Source organism: Octopus bimaculoides, chromosome 22 (assembly GCF_001194135.2).
Source record: "Octopus bimaculoides isolate UCB-OBI-ISO-001 chromosome 22, ASM119413v2, whole genome shotgun sequence".
Classification (NCBI taxonomy): Eukaryota; Metazoa; Mollusca; class Cephalopoda; order Octopoda; family Octopodidae; genus Octopus; species Octopus bimaculoides.
In genome coordinates, this window is record NC_069002.1 from 17,290,124 (window position 1) to 17,317,187 (window position 27,064).

Consider the following 27,064-nt stretch of genomic DNA (forward strand, 5'->3'; position numbering starts at 1 on the left):
ATATTGACTGTTTATTTACTCTAGTGAATAAAATATGATCTCCCTAGCCAACAAAGAGAACATCAATGCAATCATTCAACATACTAGAAATAACAACCAAATCTCTATCGAATTAACACTGCTGTCTTAGAAAGAAAATAAAGAAAACAGGGTGGTCACAGATGGAGTGATTTTGATTACAGGTCTGTTCAGTTGGGGCTGAAGTACAACAATCTGATGTCCTCTTATTAACTGTGGAATAGTTATCATCACATCATCATCATCGTTTAACGTCTATTTTCCATGCTGGCATAGGTTGGACAGTTATATTACTTAATATTTATGGTTTTATTATTCAATGTGTCTCTTCTTTAAGAGTCAGCCATTTGAGGGAGATTTGGCTGCTATATTTTCATGTTGACCATGTAGATGCTCTCTTGTTGATTCCTTATAACGCTTCTTGCATATGATTTCCATTTTAGAAATGTAAAAGGTGATATTAGTGAAAGATTTGGCTGTTCATTTGAATTGTATATAACTCCAGAAAGTCAGTCTCCTTTGCTGTCTTGTCTATGTCGATGCCACTAGAGATGAACATTAAAGAACTACATAGCAAAGCAAACACAACACACTCTGATTGCTACACCACAATACACGACAGTGTACAATAAAAACCAACAAAGGAGCCTCTACATTAGCAGTACCCAACTTTTTCACTATCAAAATCCCACTAATTATGTAAATGAATTTTCGTACAGACCCCAGGACTTTGAAAGGTCTGTCAACTCAACAAGTTTTGAACTCAGCTCAAGAACCTCCAGTACTTTCTTGTCTGGCAAGTAACTTGATCTGAGATGGTATTTTGAAATTAACTCTTTAGCATTTAAAGTAGCCATATCTGACCAAAATATTCTTCCTGTTTTATGTTCAAACTGGCCAGACCCAGTCTCTCACACCTACCCTATAATGTTAGTCTAAAAGCTATACAGTCACGCAATTGAAATCTCAAAGCTACAAGATAATGCCAGATAAATTCAAAACAATGTGGATAGATAAGTGTTATATTTGATAGAATAATCTGAATGCTAAAGGGTTAAAGCATATAGTGATGCATCTGCATGATGCTACTTCCATTGGGCTACAACTTTATAAAGTTATAGAATTCTGTTGGTTTTTACTTTGCTTCTAACAAAGAAAATTGACTCTATTACTCATTGAAATTCTTAAAACAAAGTTTTGAAAATCAACTCAGTTAATGTTGATTATATTAATGGTAATTATTTTATTAAATTTATGATTTATGTAGTTGTACTTGTTTGACAAATGTGTGTTGAAACTAAAGCAAATATACTGTGAAAGAGCCATTTTAGTGACTTAAGAACACAAGACTGTTATGATCTTTAAACTGTTAAATAAAGTTTTCATTTGTTTTAATTTTGTGTATTCACAAAAAAAAAAAAAAAGCTGTAAGTGATCTGTTAGAAACAGCAGCCAAATTTCTCCAAAATCACACCCATAAAAGACTCATTGGATAATGTTATCCAGTTTACACCACCTCATAATTGGAACATCTTTTATCTTAGATCTACTCAATAGTGGTTGAGTAATGATGAAACAATAACAGTATACAATAAGTTCTGAGAAGAGACTGTGTAGTTGAGTATATCTAGGCCTGTTTCTAAATGTTTGGTGAGCTTTATCTTTAACCTATTATTTAACTACAAATTTGTGCTTATCCCACCTAGAGATTGAAATCACATTATCTCATCCTCACAAACTATATCCAACCTTTAACCTGTTGGTATGCTCACCTAACTACAAAGGCTTCTGAACCTGCTAGCTTTAGGCTCTCTAATTTTTACAGATCTGATACAACTGTCCTTCATTGTATCTTAATTCCTTCCATCCTTCTTTTCTGGGACTATATTGTTCCGTTGCTCTTTCTCTATTCACTGAACCAATGAATAGAAACAATGCTAATCATTACAGGTATTACATTTTACCCACCTTGCTTGTCTCACTGCTCCTCTCAATACACACTTCATGATACCTTCAAGTCTAGCTTCTTTGAAAATAAGAAATTTTGAACGGTAAAAAGATTCCTACCATTTTTGTTCCTCAGTGTTTAGAATTGTTCTGAATATGATATTGTGAGAGTAGGATCTAATTACATTGTATCTTTTATTCTTCCTACCCAATCCAGACAACATATCAGCTAGATAAACTTTGCATATGGCAACAGTTTGGTTGATTTTACTAATGAAGGCTTCTTTAGTGGAGAATAGTGAAGAGAGAGACAGAGAGAGTGTGTTGAAGTTATTTTTTGTGTTTCATTTGATTTAAGATGGTTTTGAGAGAGATTTTTAAATGTTCCAGGTATTTCAACATGTCACTACTTGTGCAAATTGGAATAAATACCAATAACACAAACTTTCTGCTCTACATGAACTGGTTTTTTAGCTTAAAAAATGATATATAATCTCCCATCATTGGGGAATTCATGTATTTCTGCATGAATTGTCACGTAACACCTATTATTTCGAATTTGAACTCATAACGTCAAGGCAGACGAAATACCACTAAGCATTTCACCCGGTATGCTAACCGTTCTGCCAGCTTGCTGCCTTCATAATAATAATGATGATGATGATGATTTAGGCATCAGGCCAGCAAATTTTGAGAGAAGACGTTAGTTGAGACTATTGACCCCAGTACTTCATTCATAGTTATTTTATCAAGTGTGATAGGACGAAAATAAAGTGGATCTTGATAGGATTCCAAACCAGAATGTAAAGCATTTTTCCTACACTCTGATGATTCTGCCAGTTCACTACCTTGAAAATAATAATAATAATTCTTTCTAATTATTGCACAAGACTAGCAATTTTGAAAGGAGGAGGGGGTGCAAGTCAGTTACACTAACCCTAATACTTGACTGGTACTTTATTTTATCAACCCTGAGAGGACCTCTGAGAAATTTGAAGTTGGAACATAAACAAATGCCACTGAGCATTTCTGTTGAGCTAACAATTCTGCCAACTCACTGACTTAATCCTTTCTGCTGTAGGCACAAGGCCTGAAATTTTGGGGGAGGGAGTTAATTGATTAAATCAACTCCAGTATTCAACTGGTACTTATTTTATTGACCCCGGAAGGATGAAAGGCAAAGTCAGCCGCAGTGGCATTTGAACTCAGAATGTACAGCAAGAAGAAATGCCACTAAATGTTTTGCCCAACTTGGTAATGATTCTGCCAGCTCACCACAACAATAATAACAATCCTTTCTACTATAGGCACAAAGCCTGCAGTTTTGGAGGAGGAGTAGGGAGGCTAGTCAATTGCATTAACCTCAGTGCTTAACTGGTACATACTTTATTAACCCCAAAAGGATAAAAGGCAAAGTTGACTTTAGCAAAATTTGAACTTAGACAAGACACGACAGAAGTAAATAGACTCCCTTGTAATCGTTAAAATTTATTTAAATCTGAAATTATACATTCAAATTATTTAATTATTATAATGTGAATATCTAATATTTAGTTGACATGCCCTTTGCATTTTTCAGTTCATGGACCCTATTACAAAGTGTCCTGTCCATTATGCCCCAGAGGTGTTCAATAGGGTTCATATCTGGTGACTGGCTTAGCCATGGAAGCTTTCTAATGCCATTCTCTTCCAACCAACCTTGGGTCTTTTTAACAATATGGCAAAGAGCCTCATCTTCCATAAATACAGTCTTCTTTAATCATTTCACCACTGGGGAAGATTGGAAGAAGTCCTTTCTGCAATATGGTCACATATTTATCTGAGTTTATCTTTCCCTCACACTCCACCAGCTCTGATTGACCATTACTCCAAATTGCTCCCCAGACCGTCATAGAATAACCACCATGTTTCATTGTTGGCTGCAACCTTTTTACATCAATTTCTTGATCACAGAGTCTCCAGACCCACACTTGACCATTGTCAGAAAATACAGCAAATCTGGACTCATCAGAGAATATGAGTGCCCCAAAATGCTAGTGACTTCTCCACCATCTCACTGGCCCAATCTTTTCTCTGCTTTCTATTGATTGGTCAAAGAAGTGGTTTCCTTCTTGCTGCTCTGCCATAGTAACCAAGTTTGTGAAGATACCTGACAGCTGTTCTCAGACTGACATCAACATGTTTTGCTATGCCAGAGGCCTTGCAATGAGGATTATCCTCCACATGTCTCTTAACAAAGCGAAGGGTCCTGTCAGAGGGCCCTGGTTAACCTGGACAAAGTAATGTGAACTCCTCCTCTCTGGTGAATTGCACAATCATTCTATTAACTGTAGAAAGTGGGATCCCAATGTTATCTGTGATTTTACTCTAAGTCCACCTTCAAATTGACCCACAATATGGCCTCTTTGGAATTCGGACATGATTAAACAGTCACATATAGAACCTGAAACATAAAAATGTCAATTAATAAAAAATATATACCTTTCCAAATTAAAATAAACATAAAACGATATTTTATGAGGTGTCTATTTACTTCTGTCATGTCTGTGTAGATGTAAAGAGATGAAATGCCACTGAGCTAACAATTCTGCCAGCTCACTGCTTTCTTAATAATAATAATAACAATAATAATAATAATAATAATCCTTTCTACTATATGCACATGGCCTGGATCTTGTGGGGAGGGGAACAGTCGATCACAACGACCCCAGTGTTTCACTGGTACTTAATTTATCGATCCTGAAAGGATGAAAGGCAAAGTCGACCTTGGGGGAATTTGAACTCAGAACATAGTGACAGATGAAATATTGCTAAGCATTTCACTCAGTGTGCTAATGATTCTGCCAGCTCGCCACCTTAATAATAATGATGATGATAATAATAATAATAATAATAATAATAATAATAATCCTATCTACTATAGGCACAAGGCCTGAAATTTGATGATAATGATAATGATTTCTTTTATTGGCCACAAGGACTCAAGACATGGAGGATAATATTGAAAGACTAATCACAACACACAAAAGCAGGTGGGGTTTACATCAATCAAAGGGACAAACAACCACATTAAAGACTATAACAAAGGATGTATAATAGAAATTAGTGAAATAAGTAATTAATAATGATGTCAATTGTAATAGTAAAGAAACTTGATCAAGATTCAAGGTAAAGTGAAAAAAAATTATTTTGAACGCTGTGTGTTAATCATTACACAATCTACTTTGCAGAGTTGTTGGTGTTATAACAAATAGAATAGTCATTCGCATTAATTATTATCATACATTTTGATTAAAAAGAAAATAAAAATGGGTTAATACTTTCATGTTAACCTTATATTACCTGATAGAGAGTGTCAAGTTGACATCTCTATCTGTCGATAGTCATTTGGTATTCTTTGTGTGGTGGATGTCGATTAGTCAGTCTTGTTTGCAGTCCTCATTTTGTCAGAATGAGTAGAAGTCAATGTGGACAAGTTAATAAAGTGTTAGACATTTCACAAAAGAAAAACTGGTTTAGTATTTATTTATAATCAGTAATGTTTTCAGTCAACTGTTTGATAATGTAAAGCTAAAATGCTGTGAAACAGCATTTCAGTTTCATTACTCAAAGCACATATGTTTGATTGCATCATAATAGACAGAAATCAAGTTCATTTCATCACTTCATTTAACATCTGTTTTACATACTGGCATGGGCTGGATGGCTCAACAGGCTGGCAAGTCAGAAGACTGCACCAAACCCTACTACCTGCTTCAGAACAGTTTCTCTGACTGAATGCCTTTCCTAACACAACCACTTTACAAACTGCACTGGTTTTATATTTACAACTATTTTAAAGTTATAAAACACTCCAATTATATATTTAAAAAATTTTGTTTGCAAGGGTTTTTATTTAAAATTAAGAGTTGAAAACACAATTTGTTTTATTCGAGAAGTCATAATTGAAAAAACACCTATAAACACACTAATCAGTTGTTCCTTGCCTATATTTCATTGTTCTTTCATTTTGAAAACTGCTGATGCTTGTTCATGTTTTTCAAAATATTTTTTGCTCCACTAATCTGTAGCTTTCTCAATAGAAAAGTCAAATATTGACAAACAACAACTGGCTACGATGAATCAACGGAACAACCTGCTCATGAAATTAACACGAAAGTGACTGAGCACTCTGCAGACATGTGTACCTTTAATGTAGGTCTCAGAGAAATTCAGTGTGACACAGAATGTAACAAGATTAGCTTGTCAGCTGGGTGGGCTGGAGTAACATGAAATAAAGTGTTTTAATGAAGGATACAGTGTGCTACTGAGAATCAAGCTCATGACCTTACAATTGTGAGGTGAATACCCTAACTACTAAGCTACAATTTGTATAAATCTAACTAGCCCCCTGTGAATTATACCATTCTTGGGTGGAATCAAGCTTCTGTCATTCTCTAGTTTGAAGCCAACAAATATTACAAATGGGAGAAAGGATCAACATCATGTATTTTATCCCCAAACTAAAATCAAGACATTGAATATTTGCAGTACTGTAGTAAAGTTGTAAAACCAAAAGAAATTGAGTTTTTTTTGTTTTCCCAATTTTTATAAAACTAATTAAGTCTACTGCTCATGCTAACACACACATACACACACACACAATACACATACACATACACACGCGTCCTTTAGAAGAGTCCTCGATTCACTGACTCAGTAAGTAAACCATTATCTCTCCTGTGTTTGACTGTTTCCATTGTGAGTAACAATAGGTCATCTAAGGTTAAATATCTGTAAATACCATGACAGTCTACTTTGTAACTGTAATTAGTTTAATGCAAGCCAGCAGTTCTCAGTAATTGACTAAAGTGATTCAATGTTTTAATTTAAAAAAGTAAAAAGTTTAAAAAACCCTGAAATAAACACAAAGCAAAATAGCAATTTAACTGTCCAGAACCAACCCAATAAAATTAAGTTTTCTTTAAGACCTATCTTTTTCTAAGAAATTCCATTCATTCGGAGCCTGAAAATTTCTATGCGTTGACCTTTTGAATAATTGTCTTTTTTTTAAAATCAATTCTTATTCACAGTGTAATTTAGTTGTGGATGACTGGACTTTAGTTCCAAATCCAAGTGCCATAAGGTAGACATAAGCTCTGAACAACCTGAAATTGGCCTGCAGACTCAGGCAGCATGTCTTTTATATCACTGAAGTTCATGACAGTGGCAGGAACATCTTAGAATCTCATTTCATTTCTCAGTAAATTTATTTCTTGCTTCCATATTTCTGTTGAAATTATACTGTCTTTGTTTCAATTAATTTTAAGAATGATGAGTAATTTAGTAAAATGACTGTCGTTATTAAGCTGGTGTGTGTGTGTGTGTGGGTGGGGGGGTCATAAATTAACACGAAATTTTGATGGTTTTAATTTAGATCACTTTAAAACAAGAAGTTCGATCATAGAACCAAAAGTGATCGTGGGTGTAGTTACGCTTGTTCGTTTTTACAATGGAGGTTTTCAGGAGGATGATCAAAGTGTTTTCATTGCCCACCCAAAATTTTAGGGGGTACACTTACATCCCCTGCACCCTCTGTTTCCAAGGCTAATATTTGGAGGTAACAAAGTTTTGTTTTTGAAAAATTTCCTATTGAAATACATCTTTTGATACCAACCTGCCATCATGTTAATTTATGTTCCTTTTACCAGCTTAATAACGGCAAAATTATTTTACTTAAATTTTTCACTATTTTCAAACAAAAGCAATCTGTTGCAACAGAAATATGGTTACATATCTGTTACATCATACTTGAAATAACGATGTTTGTGTTCCATATTGGGTGCTAATGTAATGGGCATACATCTTCAACATAATATCATTTTATGCTAATTTTCCCTGCTGTTATGGTTTGGATGGTTTGACAGGATCCAACAGATTGGAGAACCATGTCTTACTTCAATGTCACAGTTTTGGCATGGTTTCTACAGCTGGATGCCCTTTTCATTACCAATCACTTTACATGGTATACTGGATACATTTGTTTTTTTTTTCTTTTGTGGCACCAGCGCCATAGAGGTTGTCTTACTATCAGCAAGATTAAAGAGACTGCATGCTTTTTAGTGGCACCAGCACTAGTGGGGTTACCTTGTATCTCCCAAGGCAAAACAGATGAATGGAACAGATTTATTGTTGTGCTGCTCTCTTGCAAGACACCTATTTCTGTTCTTCTATTCATAACATCTCATCACCTGTCACTAAGCCACCTCCCTCAATACGATTCCCACTTCAGTTTAGGGGTTTTTGTCTTGCAAGTTACCTGCTGACCTCACTATTTCTGGTACCACATAAAAAGCATCCATTACACTCTGTAAAGTGGTTGTCATTAGGAAGGGCATGGAACCATAGAAACTATGCCAAAGCAGACAGCAGTGCTTGGCACAGCCTTCTGACCTGCCAGCTCCTGTCAAACCATTCAACCATGCCAGCATGGAGGGAGGACGTTAAATGATGATGATGAGAGGATGGCAGCAGAGGAAGTAAGGATGTTATTTTTAAGTATTTTTACTCGTTTAAGAAATTATTTATTTTGATTTATCTGGTGAAAGCAAAATTATATTTTCTTTTTATTTTCTGTCAGTCTGTTTACTAAAAGACCAGTAGTATCGTTTGTAAACCCTTGCTATTAATAGCCGTCTGTCTTACCTACAAAAGAGAACTATATCAGCCAAAAGAGAAACTTCCATTAAGATTAAAGACTTCTCCTTTGATCAAAAAGTCATCATCTTGAAATATTTGACCTTAAACAGACTTCAGTCTTGCAAAGAGAAGTGTGGGGAGGTGGTGTAAGGAAGAGGAGTGGCAGTACTTGTTATTGTTTGAAGATCCCAGACTTGTAAAATCAATATAGTTGGTGTGCAATTTGAACTGCTGAAGATTAATCCTTTAGCATTTAAACCAGCCAAATCTGGCCAAAATATTCTATCCATTTTATGTACACAGTGGCCAGATTTGGCCTCTCACACTAACCCTATAATGTCATTCTAATTATTAACAGTTACCTCATCAAAACCTCAATGCTACAAGATAATGAATGATTAATTCAAAACAATATGAATAAACTTGTATTACTTTTGACAGAATAATGTGAATGCTAAAGGGTTAACATAAACTTTGTATGTGGTGTCGGTTGTAGGGCAGTGCTAAGGTGTAAGTTCTTTGTAGTTTTTTGAGAGGGAAGATTTGAAAATGTTTTTTTTTACCTTGGGCAGAGTTTTCTGCAAGTGAAGAAAATTAAGAGTGATGAGTTAAGAAGCAGCTGGAGTATGAGATGGATGGAAATAATATGGTGTCTGGTAGTTCAAAGATGAAGCTGCTATATTTGTAGGTGGAGACTGGGGAAAGCTTAGCATGGTTGTGAATTAGTGGATATTAACCTTTGGCACATTTAGGTGCATCATATCACTGTACAAATTTTCTCCCCTGTAGCTGTAGGCACATTGAGAGGGAAGAAAACTTATATGGCAATTTGATGCACTTACAGCATGCTAAAGGTTAAGACATAGACTACATTGTGTGCTAACGTTTTTTTAACAGATCATCATCATCTGGTCGAGCTTGCTCGAACATTTTTAACACATGCATGTTATCCATTTCGGTCCTGTATTAGTTGAGGGAGATTTTTGGGGAGCCATCCAGTGTCCCTGGTGAGTTGATCTACATATGTTGTGTTCAGATGACCTGAGTATGGCTGTGTTTTGGCATCCAAAGCAGTAGGTCACTTGCTAGCTTTTGTTTAGCTTACCATCCAGCAACTCATCAGTCACTGACTAATGGTAGATACAGACAAGAGATTTCCATACCGCTGTTTCTTGCCAAGATGAGTTCTCCAAGACATGTTGAAGACTGCTCACCACCCCAGATAATGTGATCAGTACTCAGTGGATAATAATTTTGAGCTTTTTAAAGGGTTAGCAATCAATCATGAAATTACTTGAGATTATAGTGTAAAGGTGTTTGAGCCTAGAATGTAAATGCATTTATTTAGTGGACAACAGATTCTGCCATCTGTTACTCCTTTTTTGTATTAATAAATTGTAATATTGGTGTAAAATTTTTCAGCAGTGGGCATGAGCAATGACATATGTCTGCTGTTTCTGACAGTGTGAAAGATCAGATAATGATAATCTTAGCCAAGACTGATTTAAACCACCTTAAATAGTCCTTTTTGCAGCTCAAAAGTCTTGTCCCACCAAAAGTTTTCCTGAGTCAGAGGAAGACATGGTCAGCATATCTGAGGGAGACAAGTGGGTACAGGTCTTGCTAGTCAGTCAGTAATGCTAAACTCAAAAGTCTTTATGGGTGCCCCCACTCCACCTGTAAGTTCAGTGGAAGATCATTGACTCCTTGTTGAATTCATCCACTCTTATAGGCAGCTCTACATCCAATCAATGTGTCCATTGACCCTGCACACAGAAGAGTGAGAGCACAGAGTAGTGTTTATGGGTTAATCATTGATAGCCTGTCTACAAAACAGGCTGTATTGGTTTACATGATTGCTACTAGCAGATCATTTTTCAAGTGTGATTATGTTGAACCTCCTCCAAATATTTCTTGGAATTCAAATTGAAATCTTGGCAAACCTTTCCAAACTGTCAACTATTCAAAATCTGATGAGATGGTTGGTTGTGTAAGCCATATAATGCAATTCATGTTATGTAATCCCACATTGTAAATAAATAAACAGCCATGCTACTGAAATGTATATAACATAATTTGAATGAAAACTATACCCTATTCATGATTAATCGCTGACCAAACACCATTCAATTTTTTTTCTCCGTGTTTTTCTCCTTGTTTTCTCCGTACTCTTTCTGCTGAAGAGTGTAGCTCGAAACGTTAAAGACTTTCTGTATTCCCGAGCATCAAACTAATACATCCTTTTGTTGTTTACACCACCTGTCCTCGTCTGTTGTTGTTTTTTTTCGTACATTCTCCCATATACCCTATTCATGTTCCTTTATTACTACTTTTACATTCTGTGACATGTACAGTAAATATTGTTACACACATTGGATTTGCAGAATATCTGCAAGTTGATATGGTGAGAGTATCATTGGAATCCCTCCTGAGTACTCAGTTAGCCTAAGACATGCCTGAGTGCTGGTCATTTTTGGTACCTGTATTATAGACTCTCTCCCTCACCATTTCTCAAAGAGAAAATCAAAAACTCAATCCTTGTGGGATTAGAACTCAGAACGTAGCAGAGTGAAATTAAATAACTGTAGATACACTATAGTGAATGAGTTAAATTTACTAGCGTGGAAGAAAAGAGAACTGGGCAGAGGGCCTGTTAACATAGACCTTCAAATTTTTATTTGTTCATTAAATCTATAATTATCGTTTATTCTGTTTACATTTGTTTGAGAATGATTTTTTTTATATATTCCTTTTTTATCATTATTACTATTTATTAAGGCAGTGAGCTGGCAGAGTTGTTTCTGTTCTGAGTTCAAATTCTGTCTAGTTTGATTTTTGCCTTTCATCCATTCAGGGTCAATAAAATAAAGTACCATTTGAGCAGTGGGGTCAATGTAATTGACTCAACACCTTTCCTTTAAATTTCTTATTCCAAAATTTGAAACCACTTATTATTATTATTATTATTATTATTATTATAATATTTATTATCATTTTCTTTTTTTTGTTTCACTTCTTTTCCAGGAATGTATCAATAATTGATCTTTTTCAAAAGTAAGCCTGCTAGTTTTCATTTTGCTCCCTTACTCACTTCACTCTCCCTCTCTGCTTGTCAAACAACTTAATGTTTTTGTTGTTGCTTATTTCTCTCTGTCTGTTTGTTTCTCTCTCTCCCTCTCTCCCACACACACTTCTGACAATTGGAATGGGTATTCTTGTAGGTTAATTTTTCTTTATCTTTTAAAAAAACCCTTATTTTTTTTTCCGTTTCTTCCTAACTTTGAATCTCTTATTTCTAATCCATTTTCTCCTTTATTTTATATTTTTTCTTTTTTATTCTTTTCGCCCCTCTTATTTTTATGCTTTTTTTCCACTTTTTAAATATTTTTTAATCTTTTTTCTCATTTTTTTAAAAAATAGAGTTAAATTATTTTGAAATTAAAATTTAAAAAGAGAAATTAATCCTAATTTTGTTAAATATGTTTCTCTAACAATTCTTTTATTTGTTTTTGCTCATTTTTCTGTATTTTGTCCAACTTTTGTTTAATGTAATTATGTAGTTTCACTTTTGTTTTCTTTATTTTGTTTACATTTCTCTAACAAGTGGAGCAGCCAATACCACCACCACCACCACCACCACCTTCTTCTTCTTCTTCTTCTTCTTACTCTCTTGCTTTCATTTTCTCTTTTCCCCTACATTCTCCTTCTTTGTCTCTTCCTGTTTCTTCTTTGTTCCCTTTTTCTCCCTATTCTTCATTTTATCTCTACTCTCTATCTCTCTCTGCACTCTCTCTTTCTCACTTTCCTCTCTCTCTCATTATCCTCTTTCACATTTCTCTTTTCCCTTTCTCTCTCTCTCTCTCTTCCCTGTCTTGTTTTTCTTTTCTCTTTTCTCCTCCCCCTGTCTCTCTCTGTTACTCTTCTTTCTCTCCTCCTTTTTCTATTCTCCCCCCCCCTCTCTCCTTCCCCTTTCTCTGTTGCTCTTCTCCCTCTCATTCTGATTCTAGATTTTTCTCATACACTCTACTGATGACAATGACCATGATGAAAAATAAGAGTTAGAAGAAAAACTAAAATTAATTGGAAGTAAAAAAAACAAAAACAGTATTTACTGAAAATATATTGATTCATTTTTCTACCCGACATACAATATTATTGATTGTAAAAATGAAAATAAAACATGTAACAATTATCTTTTTTTTATTAGAAAAAAAAACTTGTTAACAATGGTGTTTGAATTACAACACAGTCTACCTTGATTTGGTATATTATCATGGTTTTAATGCCCACTTTTCCATGCTTGCATGGACTGGATTGAATTTGTTGAAGAAGATTTTCTATGGATGGATGCCTTTCCTATTGCCAAGTCTTGTTTGTTTCCAAGTAAGGAAATATTACCCCATAGCCAGACATGTTTTTCATGGAAGATTGGAAACAAAGGACATGGCATGTATGATGTTGACATTCATTTTTTGTCTATCATGTAATAAAAGACATGGACACACACACAGATATACAACAAACTTCTTTCACTTTCCATTTACTAAGTCCACTTGCAAGGCTTCAGTTGGCCTGGGGCTATTGTGGAAGACACTTGCTTAAACTGCCATGAAGTGGAAGTGAACCAAAACCATGTGGTTAGGTAGGAAACTTAAACATTCAGCCACACCTACATCTGTCTATATTGATTGGTAATCTGCGATATGCATATGGAGATGTATGTTTGTTTTCTGATGCTTTTACAGTTAAAATAAGAAGATTCTAGCTTCCAACTCATTAAACATAGCAGTATTTCTGTAACGTTTGTTTTTGTTTTTGTTTTTTAACGTAAATTAGTCAGAGGAGGGTCAGTGTTTATGACCTTTGTGGGTCCTCTCAAACTGGATCGGTGAGATTGACATAGCCTGATGTTTTTGCATAGGTTAGTGCCTATAAGAAAGAAATTATGGAGGAAATTGAATTAGGTTGCAGTTGTGGGAATGATGGATCAGGCGAAATATTTAGTAGTGGGGTCTGGGTGTTGAAATACAGTAAGGGTGGAAAGGGGTAAAAAAAAAAAAAGGTAAAGATAAAGTTCTTCCTGAGTCATGCCGACTCATGAGAGCTGGTTTCTTGGTTTCATAGCATATATATTCCCCACCTGGACAGGACATTGGTCCATCACAGGATTACTCATTTTTACCTGCTGAGTGGATTGGAGCAATGTGAAATGAAGTGTTTTGCTCAAGAACACAATACATTGCTTGGCCCAGGAACTGAAACCACAATCTTATGATCATGAGTCCAACTTCCTAACCACTAAGCGATGTGCATCCACCAGGGGTAAAAGCAGAGATAGGATGAGTGAAAATGGGTTGGGGAAAGAGTACATTGTGAGATCAATGCAGATGATACTCTTCTGTAGGTCAATGTTTGTAGTAAATATTTGGGTAAATGGAGCTGGGGTGAGGGGCTTGAATTGCGTCCATATGCATGTAAGTTTTTGAGGTCTACTAAAAGCATTAAAAGATTGGGTGGTAGTATTGATCTAGGTGTTGTATTAAGTTTACCACCCAAATTAAAGACATCTGAGGATGAGGTGTAGTGTTAAACCAATGTCTTATGATAACCACCTAAACTGATAGCACCAAAAAATCAGAAGATTTAACTTCAAAATAAAGGCTCCAAACAATAAATTGGGTGTTGTATTAAATCTATGATTCAAATCAAAGGCACTCAACAACCAAGTGGTACTGTTAATCCTTTCATTAACATATTTTTGTTGAAATACATTATCTTCGTTTCAATTAGTTTTGAAAATAAAGAATTCATTAAAATAACACTGTCGTTATTAATCCTTTGAACCTGGTGTATGTTTTCTTGGGTGCGATTTTGTTTGACTCCACCCCTGGAGGATGCAAAAGCTAGCAGCTACATGATTTTGTGCTTATGGCTAAAAATAATGATGTTTCTGCCAATTAGCAAGCTGCCCACTTTTGCTTTTTCTAGGGGTACAGTCATATGAAATCACACCTGCTAAAGTGTACCTGTGAGTTCAAAGGCTACAGCTGTCTGATGTTTGAAACTTAAATTAACATAAAATTTTGATAGGTTTTAATTAAGATCATTTTAAATAAGAGGGTTTGTATCATAGAACCAAGGGCAGTTTCAGGCAGGTTGGTATCAAAAGGATTAAATCATTTAGATGCAGGCGTGGCTGTAGGGTAAGAAGTTTGCTTCCCAACCACATGGTTCCAGATTCAGTCCCACTGTGTGACACCTTGGCAAGTGTCTTCTACTATAGTCTCAAGCCAACCAAAACCTTGTGAGTAGATTTGGTAGAAGGAAACTGAAAGAAGCCCATAATATATATACGTGTGTGTGTTTGTGTTTGTCCCCCACCACCACTTGACAACCAGTGTTGGTGTGTTTATATCCCTGTAACTTAGCAGTTAGGCAAAATGGCTTGATAGAATAAGTACTAGGCTTTGCAAAAAAAAGTAAGTACTGGGGTCAATTTCTTTGGTTAAAATTCTTCAAGGTGGTGCCCCAGCATGGCCATAGTCTAATGACTGAAACGAGTAAAAGAAAGATAAAAGATAAAAGATTTGAGTTTTTTGGAGGGGGTTGAGGATCTACTCCAAAAGTAAAGGCATCTCAGAACCGGATGATACTGTTGAAGCTGATCGCTATCTAGATGCACTGTCCAAAGCAGAGGCACCCAAGAACTAAGTGGTGGGTGGTCTTAAACCAAATGACTTGTTAGGTCTCTTACTTTGCATTGCAAATAGAGAAATGCAAAAATAAAATTAAAAGTTTTCATTGATAAAAAAAAAAATTAATCTTCAAATGAAAAATGGGAGTTTTTATTTATTTTTTTAAAACTCATAATTTATTTCTAGTTTGTAACATTTCAAAAAAAGAATTTCTGTTATTACGTCATACAGAAAATGTTTAAATGTCAGAAACAATTTAATAGTCTATCCATGCCATTAGCTAATTAATTAGAAATGAGTGAATGTAAAATACCATGCAATGCCATGGTGATGCATATTGGGAAAGCTGAGAATATATTTCACTATTGAACTGATGTAAGATGAAGATACAAGGCCTAGTGGTTAGGGTGTTCAGCTTGGAATGAATGGTGTGGGTTCAATTTTTGGACTGGGTAGCATGTTGTATTCTTGAACACTTAATTTCAGTTGAGTAGACCAGAGCAATGTGAAATGGGGTACCAGCTGAGTGCTGACATGTTTGTCTTCCTCTCCGACTGTCATATCATGAATGTAGCACTGGATCAAAGGTTGGGAGAGCTGAGAGGGTGTCATTGTCTGCTCATGACTACATGAGAGCCTACTACATGTTACCAAGCTATACTTGTTCATGGTAACACCTGTCTCTTATATGACTGATTTAACCCCTTAGCATTTGAAATGGCCACATCAGGCCTAAATATTATATTTTTTATATTCAAACTGGCCAGATCTAGATTTTGACACCTCCCTTACAATGTATTTCTAAAAATAAACAATCACATCATAAAAAGTTCAAAGCTGTGAGATAATACACAATCAATTTAAAAAGAATGTGAATAAATAAGCATTACATTTGACAGTGTAATCTGAATGCTAAATGGTTTGGGCAATGGATTAGCAAAATTTTTAGAGTATTGGTCAAAGTGCTGGGTGACATTAGTTCTTGTCCTCAGTTTAAATCTTACTGATGCCAACTTTGCCTTCCATCTATTTGGGGTCAATAAAATGAAAGTATAAAGTACAGGGTCTGATGCAATTGACTGTTCCTGCCATTTACATAAATTTTTTAGCCTTGCACCAATGTAGAGAATCAACATTTCATTGTTTTTTTATTGAAACTTTTTTCATATGTTTATCTTTTTTTCTCACATTTTTCATATTATTTTTACTTATATTACATGGATTTGAGGAAAGAAAATTTTTTTTTTTTTTTACTTTGCCAAAGTACTTTTCCAATGAAATACTACCAGTCTCTCACTCCAGTTTAGCTACACTAGTTTTCAGGAATCTTTTTTTCTTTCTATACTTCTGTATGTTGTCGTTTCATCATCATTATCATCATCATTATTTAATGTCCGTTTTCCATGCTGGCATGGGTTGGACAGAGCTGGCAAGCAGGAGAGCTGTACCAGGTTCCAGTCTGATTTGTCCTGGTTTCTGTGGCTGGATACCCTTCCCAATACCAACCATTTTACAAAATTGGGTGCTTTTCTATGTGACACCAGCACAAGTGCTTTTACCTGGTACCGGCACAGGACTCTTGCAGGCCAATCCTCTTCTGCTGTGGAGGATGGTTCTTCTTGGGAACAGAAAGGCACCAGATGTCTCACTCCTTTGTCATCTCCTTCATATCAGTGTCCTGAGGTCATCCTTCAGTACTTCATCTCATCTCTTCTTAGGTCTCCCTCTTCCACAAGTTCCATCCACTTTGTTGTTTGTTGATGTTTAACTCCAGGTCAATCCTGACTGAACAGATCTGTATTCTAAAGCATACCAGCCATGACCATCCATCTTGCTTTATGAACTCAAAACTCTTACATTGTTGTTTCTCATGGAGAAATAGTACGGTTTTTGTAGTTTGACTTGTTACTTCTTCCTGCATGATTTTTATACAAGGTGACAAAGAAAACTTCTATGCAGTGGATCAATCTACTAAAAATAGCAGCCAAATTTTTTTGACCCCTACTCTATAATTGTATTAAAAAAAAAATAAATTAAAAAAAAACATTGGATAATGTAGCTTTAGATATACATTCTGAACGAAAATGGGAATTGTCATGGCTGAACACTTTTTGGTCAAAGACCTACTCTGTTAGGGCTGACTCAACAACATATTTTTATACTTCCAATTTTATTTCCCTGATGATATAGGCATGTCCTTAAGTTACTTGTTTTTGAACAGGGTGTATAATGGTAGTTTCTGATTTACATTCAGAGCCAGAAATTTTGAGTAGGAGTGGTACTTTATTTTATCAAGCCCCAGAGGGATGAATGGCAAAAGTCAGCCATGACAAGATTTGAACTCACAACATAAGGATCTGGAAAATAGTATATGATAATGATGGTAATGATGATACTTTAGGGCCATTGAGAGAAATTTAGGAAGTCAAAACAAGACTGATTTCAGCACCCCAGAAATGTGGACTCTCAGAATTCAGAGAACTTGTGAGTTTTTCTTTCTTCAGGATGCAGCCTGGTGGATAGTCACAGGCCTCTTCCTTGACTGTCCACACCCTGAGCCAATGTACCAGCTGCCCCCCCCCCCATATATCTTACAGGTTCTTTACCTAGTAGTATTATAATCATTTATAACTGAATGAAGTTCCAGCCTACAATGCCACAGATTGGTTCATATTACACCAGAGATATTACTGGTGTTCTGAGCACTTGTCTAATATTTCATGCCTAATTAAAAGATCATTATTAACCCTTTTGTTACCAACCTGTTGGAGACAGCTCTTGGTTCTATGATACAAACTTCCAGATTTAAAGTGACCTACATCAAAACTCGACATCAGTTTCATGTTAAATTATGTTCTAAACACTAGCTTAATAATGACAGTTCATCATCATCATCCTTTAATGTCCATTTTCTCTGCTGGCATGGGTTGGACGGTTTGACCAAGGTCGGTAAGCCAGAGAGCTGCACCAGATTCCAGTCTGACTTGGCTTGGTTTCTATGGCTGGATGCCCTTCTTAATGCCAACCACTTTAGAGTTTACTGGTTGCTTTTAACGTGGCACTGGCACAAGTGCTTTTACATGGCACTGGCTTGAGTGGTTTCTACATGGCACCAGCACAGGACACTTGCAGGCCAATCCTCTTCACCAGGGCATGTCACCTTCTTGAGTACAGCAAGGTGCCAGGTATCTCAGTCCTTTGTCATCTCATCCAAAAGGTTCAGTGTTCAGTGTCCCATGTCTTCTACGAGTTCTGTCCGCTTTGAGTGAACAGCTCTTGTTTATGGAACTATCAGCATCTATCTGCATCACATGACCAAACCAGTGCAGTCTTTTCCCTTGCACACTGCATCTAATTCCTCTTATGATTAACTTCTTTCTCAATACGCTTGCGTTCTGTTGCACATGTACACTTACATTACACACCCAGTGGAGCATACTAACCTCATTCTTTTCTAACCTTTGCATGTCTTCTGCATTCAGGGCCCATGTCTTACTACCATGTAGAATTGCTATTCGTATGCATGCATCATACAATCTTTCACTTGGAGAGAGAACCCTTTGGTTGCCAACAGAGGTAAAAACTCTGAATTTTCTCCATCCTATTCTTATTCTAGCTATTACACTGCTTGTACATCCTCTCCCACTATTAATTTGGTCCATAGGTAGCAGAAATTATTCACTACATCTAAAGAGCCTCTGGGGCATTTGAAAAAATCAATTTCCTGAATATCTGTAGTTTTTATGACTCCTGTGCATCTTCCACATACAAAACCACAGTCTCTGATAACCTTCCACTGTACCTCTGTGTGTTCATTGCTTACACTGGGTACATTGTATAGAATTCCTGTCTACATCTTTCCTACAAATCAAGCAGAGCCACTTACCAGAAGTGGTTAGGGTCCTGTTTATTTTCTTGCTTAATAAGACCCTAGGTTTTGCTAAATTAACCTTAAGGCCCTTAGATTCCAGGTTTTGCTTCCATGCCTGCAATTTCTTTTCCAGCTCTGATATGGAATCTGCTGAGTGCAAGATCATTAGCATATAGTAGTTTGCAGGGACTGCCAGTCTTGAATTCCTTTGTAATGGCCTAGAGGACAATGATGAAAAGTAGGGGACTGAGGACTGAGTCTTGAGGGACACCTCCCTGTACACCAAATTCTTCACTGTACTCATTTTTAACTCTCACCTTATTGACAGCACTCCTGTACATGGTCTGTACAGCTTTCACAAGCCACTTGTCTACCCCTAGCCTCTTCAGAGTCCACCATATCATACAGCTATCAATGGCTTTCTCTATGTCAACAAATACCAAGTATAATGGTTTATTCTCAGCCAAGTATTCCTCTTGAAGTTGCTTCTCTGGAGGGATCAAAGTCAAACTACATTTTGTCTAGACTAATTCTGCTCCTAATTAATTGGATTATAACTCTCTCCATAATTTTTATCACATGTTTGATGCCTCTATAACTGCTTCTAAGGCATCTCCTTTACCCTTGTAGCAGCTAACAATAATGTTGTCACACCAGTCACAGGTATTATGCCATCCTGAATAACCAGATCAACTATGTGGGTGACTAGTCCATATCCTACCTTACCAGATATTTGGAGCATCTCAGTGGTGACTCTGGATGGGCCAAGGGCTTTCCTTGTTTTCATGTCTTTAAGTGCCTTATCTACCATATTGCTGTCCACTGGGATAGCTGGTCCCTCTGTTGGGTTCACATGAGGGAGATTCCCTTTATCCCATTCATTCTCCATGTTTAATAGCCTTGCGTAGTAACCCTTCAACACTGCTTTCTTGTCTATTTTACTAAATTCATTATTTTAAAAATAAATTGAGACATAAGCATTGTGTTTCAATAGAAATATAGTAACAAAAGGGTTAAACTAAAACAAACAAAAAAAAATAATCTCCCTCTAAAAATTAAAAGCAGTATTAATTCTTGTTTTAATAGATATGATAGATTATCCTTTAATATCTGTTTCATATTGAAAGTTTTGTTGGTACGAAAGACTGATAGCTGTTTAAAAATTCTTTTAAAAAGATCATAAATAAAAGCTTGTAGCAAATTGAAAATATATCTACATTTGCCAAAACCATTAATTGATACGTGAAAAAGAAATATGTCTGATAAATTCAAAAAAAAAAGAAAAACCAAACATAATTTATTTACATCAGTTGCTGTTTTTTTTTTTAAGTTTTGCTCTATTTGCTCCTTTCTGTTGCATCCTTTATCCACTTATCCAAATTATCAGGAACTCTAAAAGATAAATTATATCAAGGTTTGCTGTCATCCAATAGAATTTTGTTGATGTTATCATCTATTAGAGAGAATTTTTTTTTTCTTTTTGATAAATGATAAATGACTTTTTTGAAAACTTTTCCTTGGAACTTCCTGCTTCTGGTTTTCCATCCATTTATGCTTTTAATGTCAGCACTAAACTATTGAAATGGTGGTGGTGGTGGTGGATGGAGGCAGGATATGATTTAGTTTTTATTCTCTATTGTTACTGTTTCTTTTCTCTTACATCACTACAGATAATCTGCAGAAAAGGCATGGAAGTCAATTTTATGTCCTCTCCCCATACAGGACATCTTGAGTTTGTCTGTCTGTCTCTCTCTCCCTACACACACACACACACACACACACACACACACAGTGTGTGGATGTAGAATCGGTGCAGTTGACAGAGTTCAGGAAAAAAAAAAAAGGCATGAAACCATTATTGTTTAAGATTTATTCAAAATTCAAGATACATGAAGCTACTAGATCTGTATATTGCATAGTTATTCAATATAACCCCTCCCAGCTTCAATAACCTCTTCAAAGCAACCATAGAACCGGTGCGTCTCATAGTTGCAACTCATAAATCTTGGAATGCCTGGAAAAGGCACTGTTTCAGCTCTTCCTTGCTGTTGCAGACAGTCTTGTTGATGAATCTTTCAACTCCACCTCAGAAGGAAATAGTTCAGAAGATTGCAGTCTGGAGAGTTAGGGGCCACGTCTTGGCTGACGTGGTCATAAAAGTTGTCTGAGAGCCACTTTTGAGTCTTCCTGGCCATGAGTGCAGGTGTAGAATCTTGCTTGAACACATAAGGTCTTCCTCCTGCTGCCACCTCTTCAGTCCAGGGCTTCACCTCCTAGTACACATCCTGATAGCACCTGGCTCACGTTAAATATGGGGGGTGGGCATAACATATCCCTCACTGTCATTTGTGTCAGAGACCATGATATGGACAGGAAACTTGGTTTTCATGACCTTGGGAACATCATGTGAGGTAACTGCTAACCACCTGTTATTCTGCTTGTTGTGTGCCTTGTGCTAGCAAAAGATTCTTTCATCTGAGAAATACCACATTTAATTCCAGGGGATATTTCTTGGCCCTCTTTATGCAGTTCTTCTTGGATTTCGGAGTGAGCTGCTGTCCTGTCTGCATTTTGTAAGACACACAGGTCCTAACAGTCTTGTCATCAAAACCCAGTTATCTGGCAATCTCACTTATCTGAATGGAGGATGGGTCTTCCTTAATGAACTGTTCAACTTCATAGATGAAATCAGCATCTCTCACCCTTTGTTTGCTAGCTAGCTGTGATGAATTCATTGCTGCTTTACTGTTTCATTAGTATTTTTTTGTTTACTACAATTATGAGTTTTCCTAGCAGCCACAGTGTCAATGTTAAAGTTACTGTCCTCTAACTCCTTTCTCATCCCTTAGACTTACATTTTTTTATTATTATTATTGTTGTATTTTGACCTGAAGATTAGCTATATTTTTGAATAGAATTGATTTTCGACAGTTTTAATCGATTTAAATTTTCTTTCTATTTGAAAATTGGTTATGAAACACGTGTAGTCGTTTTATTATCATTATCTTATGATATTTACTTTGTATTATATTATAATTATTTATTGTGTTTTTACTTATTAATTTTTCTATTTGTGACAGTGGATTTTCATCGATGAGGTCATGAACCTTGGTTCTTTTCCCTAAAACTATATATATATATATATATATATATATATATATATATATACATACACACACACACACACATACATACATCTACATAACAATCTACTAACTACTCTACTTGTGTATATATAAACTGTGTGTATTGGGGTATGACTACTTTCTACATATATTTCCTATTTAGTACTGGGGATGTTTCATTTATGAGGACGTACTCCTGTATTTGTCTGAGTGCGGTGTCCTTCGGGTGCTTGGATAAAAAGTGGATGTCAAGTTTACCCAGTGTGCCTCCATGTTGGTCTTTGGCATGTTGATAGAGTATGGAGGACTGTTTTTTTGTTGTCATATTGTCTCAAATGTTCATTTAGTCTCTCTGCAATGCTCCTAGATGTCTCACCTATGTATATCATGTTCTTGTCTTTACAAGCACCTTCTTTACACCTTATGCTGTAGACTACATTTCTTGTGCTACAGTTAATGCCAGGGGTTAATCTTACAGACCATGCAGTTATCATTGGTGCATGTGGTATTCTCAAAGGGATATGTCCTACATAATTGTGATCTGATGGAGCTCCATGGCTTTTCCATGGGCTGTGGCCGCTACAAACATCACTAACCCTAACCCTAATCACTCCTTGATATTTGTCGGTCTTGTACCACATGTTCACCCTGTTTGCTTTGTCACAAACTCTTTGTATTCTATTCCAGTCTTTACTTCTATATCTAGGGCAGGTACCACTGGTTTCATTACATATAATGCTATCTAACTTCTTTCTAGCACCACTGTATACCTGAACCCTATCTTTCTGATCATATCCAGAGAATTGCATGTGGTGAATATATGTGTATGTATGTGTATAGGCATTAGGAAGAGCATACAGCCATAGAAATCATGCCAGATCAGACTGGAGCCTGGTGCAGCTCCTCAGCTTACTAGCTCTGATCAAACCATCCAATCCATGCCTGCATAGATAACGGATATAAAATGATGATGATGATGTGTGAGAGGCTGGATCTGGCCAGGTTCAACATAAAACAGGTAGAATATTTAGGCTGGATTTGGCCGGTTTAAATGCTAAAGGGTTAAACAGATAAAGAAGCCATGACCTGTGTCACTAACAACGGGCATATTTAAGCTTCAAATTTAGTATTTTTATCTTTTCTCATTTCTTTTAAAATGAAATTTAAAAAAAAAATTATATTTTACCTGGGAAAGTTCTCCATGTTCTGTTTGTTTTAGATGTTTTGAAGATGTAACTTCATTTGTTGCGTAGTTCCTTATCAACCTTAATTGAGCTGATCCTCGAAGTTAAAGGCATTCTGTCCTTGTTTCCATTTCTTTTCTTGAAAAAAAAAAAAAAAATGTTTCTCAGACATTTTGAAGCTTTCCTGTTTTAAGATGGTAGAACTTTATTTGAGGGAAATATTGATGCTATTTCTAGCAAGTTAAGCTACATTGCGGTTTCCTCTTTGGTTTGATCAGTCATATAGAGCGCTTATTGTTTTGACTCTTTTGCTACCATATTTCTGTTGAAAAATTGTCATTATTAAGCCAGTGTTTGGAACATAAATTAACATGGAATTTTGATGGAAAGATTTAACTTGGATCAGTTTAAAACAAGAATTTTGTATAATAGAATCAAGGGCAGTTTCAGTTAATAACAAGAGTTTAGCAATCATATTAGATGCTCTTTCTTTCAAAGAACAAACACTTAGAAGTTTCTTTGGTTCATTTAGTCTGCAGTTCTTACTTGTTAACAAATACCTCAAACTGTTTAAACATTTCAAATAGATTTAAATTTCATGATATGATTCTTTTATGCTTTTGTGGGCGTTATATCATCATCATCATTTTAATACCCACTTGCATGGTTTATAAGATAATTCATTGAAGCAGATTTTTTATTTACAGTTGTATAAATCATAAAAAATATAATTGTCCAACTAACCCCGCTTTCTAAAATTTCTGGACTTCTGCCAAAATTTGAAACTGTTATTATTACTATTGTGTAACTACAATTTATTGTAACATTGTTTATCAGGTCTATCAGGTGGTGAAATATGATCTTTGGATGTTGAGTCTCATGGAGGTGATGACAAGTAACTGAAACTTTTGGTGAGAGGCAACCATGCTGGTGATGACACGTGAAAGGCACCTGTGTCAGTGACACATGGGGTACAACTGTGCCAGTGACCCATGAGAGGCAACTGTGTTGCTGATATATGATAAGCACCTGTGCCGATGGCATGTGAGAGGTACCTATGCCAGTGACCTGTGGGAGGTACCTATGCCACCAGTGACAAATCAGAGGCACCCATGCCAGTGACATGTGAAAGGTACTTGTGCCAGTGACACATGGGAGGCAACTGTGCCACTGAGATGTGAGATATAACTGTGCTGCTGACACATGAAAGGCACTTGTGCTAATGACACATGAGAGGCAACTGTGCCAGTGACACATGAGACACCCATGCCAGTGACATGTGGAAGGTACACATGCTAGTGACATGTAAAAGACACTCAGTACACTCTGAGTTACCAACCCCAGTCAAACCGTCTTACCCATGCCAGCGTGGAAAATAGATGCTGAATGATGATGATGATGATGATGATGGTAAGGGTGACGCAGATGACAATGCACTGAGCAGTAACTAATTTCGTTGATTAAAGACTGAGTTCAAATCCTGCCTGTCAGCTTTGACACTGCATTATATCTCCACTGTTGGTCTATAGGAAATATTTACTATATCCATTTCAATTGACTACAGCTGCCTCAACAGATCATCTGTGTATCTGTAGGTACAAATTATATTATGCAATAGATATTTATACAGGGTTGAAGAAACTTTTTTTTATGTTTCAAACATGAGATTAATAATGCTTAAGTCAAGTATCTTAATAAATCCTTCTAAATTCCTTATTATTTTCAAATTATTGAGGCATATTCAATATATTTCATTAGAAGTATGGTCTCAAGAAACAGGTCGATGAATAGCAATAGTAAGTGATATTGTGTGAAATAACAATTCCTTTGAATTTTGGTACAAGCCCCGCAGTCTGAGGTGGAGGGGATAGTTGATTATATCAACTCCAGTACTTGATTGGTACTTTTATTTTATTGACCCTGAAAGGATGAAAGGTGAAGTCACTTTCAGTAGTATTTGAACTCAGAATATTAAGAGATAGAAGAAATTCTGCTAAGCATTTTGTCCAGTGTGCTAGCAATCCTACCAGCTCACTATCTTAGAAATAATGATAACTAGACTACCTGTGACCTGTTGGGTCACCGGGAAACTCAGTTTCCTAGCAACAGGGTTTTGTTTTGTGGGTCTTTTCTTTTCTAGGTTATTTCGCATGCTTTCAACGAATGTGACATCGAAATCATGCGTAAACAGCTCCTTTCCCTCAGAAAAGGAAAGATTTGGCTGCTATTTTTTGTACGCCCTGCTACCATGTAACAGGATGTGTTGGATCCTTTATCGCAAATAACTGTTATGTAGTAGCAGGGCATGCTAGAAATAGTAGCCAAATCTTTAGAGGTTAAATAATGTTGAATGCACTCAAAAAAACCTGGGGGAAAAAACTATTTCACTCCGAGGTTACAAAGTTCATGATACATATGTGTTTATGTATGTATGTATGTATGTATGTGTGTGTGCATGTATGCATGTACATATGTAGATGTGTATATGCGTATGCATGTATATACGCATGTATGTATGTATGTATGCATGTCTATACATATATGTATGTATGTGAGCATTTATGTAAGTAAGTGTGCAGATGTGTCTCCATGTGTGTATATGTGTATGTTTATGTACTGATATGTATGTCTGTTCAAGTTGTATATATGACTGTGACTCTGTCGAAGGTTGTATGTATATATATTTACGGTAAAAAACAAATCATATATTTCTGTTGTGAAATCAGTCGAATCTAAATGTTAGTTTCTTCCTTTTCAGGGTGAAATTTAATTCAGAACATTTTCACATTATGCACCGTTTTGAGTATTTATACCCCAAATCCCAAATATCTCAATAACTACTGCTCCAGTTTATGTGAAACTTGTTTCATTCTGTTCCTATTAACATTTCAGGGTAAACTTAATTCATAGTATTTTCCCATTATGTGCCAGTAATTCATAGTATTTTCCCATTATGTGCTGGGTAATATTGCAAGCAAGCAAGCAAGCAAGATTGAAACTGACTTTTAATGTATTATAGATAACAATTATTATTTTAGCATAAGGCCAGCAAGTTCAGAAGAGGGGATAAATTGATTACATTGACCCCAGGACTTAACTGGTACAACAACAACAACAACAATAATAATAATAATCCTTTCTACTAAAAGCGTAAGATCTGAAATTTGGTGGAAGGGGACTAGTCAGTTACATCGATCCCCAGTATTTCACTGGTACTTTATTTATCAACCCTGAAAGAATGAAGGGTAAAGTCAACCTCAGCGGAGTTTGAACTCAGAATGTAAAAATAGACAAAATGCTGTTGAGCATTTTACCTAGCATGCTAACAATTGTGCCACTTCACTGCTAATGATAATAATAATAATAATAATGATAATAATAATAATAACAACAAGAGCACTCAGAGAGCGGAAACCTCTGCCAAGGCAACATCAACGTCCTCTCAACGATTAGCCAGAGATGATTTTTATAATGAGAATATCTGAAATAAACTCAACTGCTCTTATAAACGAGAATACTAAAAATGAACCCGACAGCTCTCAAGAA

General features: G+C 36.0%; 1 protein-coding gene across 4 annotated transcripts in view; it reads left to right on the forward strand.

Annotated features, from left to right (window-relative positions):
• Positions 1–27,064, forward strand: part of LOC106872239 (E3 ubiquitin-protein ligase NRDP1) — a 209,249-nt gene that overhangs the window by 48,913 nt on the left and 133,272 nt on the right. For 2 of the 4 annotated variants that reach the window (XM_052975811.1, XM_052975809.1), the window contains exon 2: positions 11,668–11,697. The exons of the other annotated variants lie outside the window; for them this stretch is intronic. The gene's annotated coding sequence lies outside the window, so the exon portion shown is untranslated. The remainder of the gene's footprint in view (positions 1–11,667; positions 11,698–27,064) is intronic. 4 annotated transcript variants of the gene reach the window in all.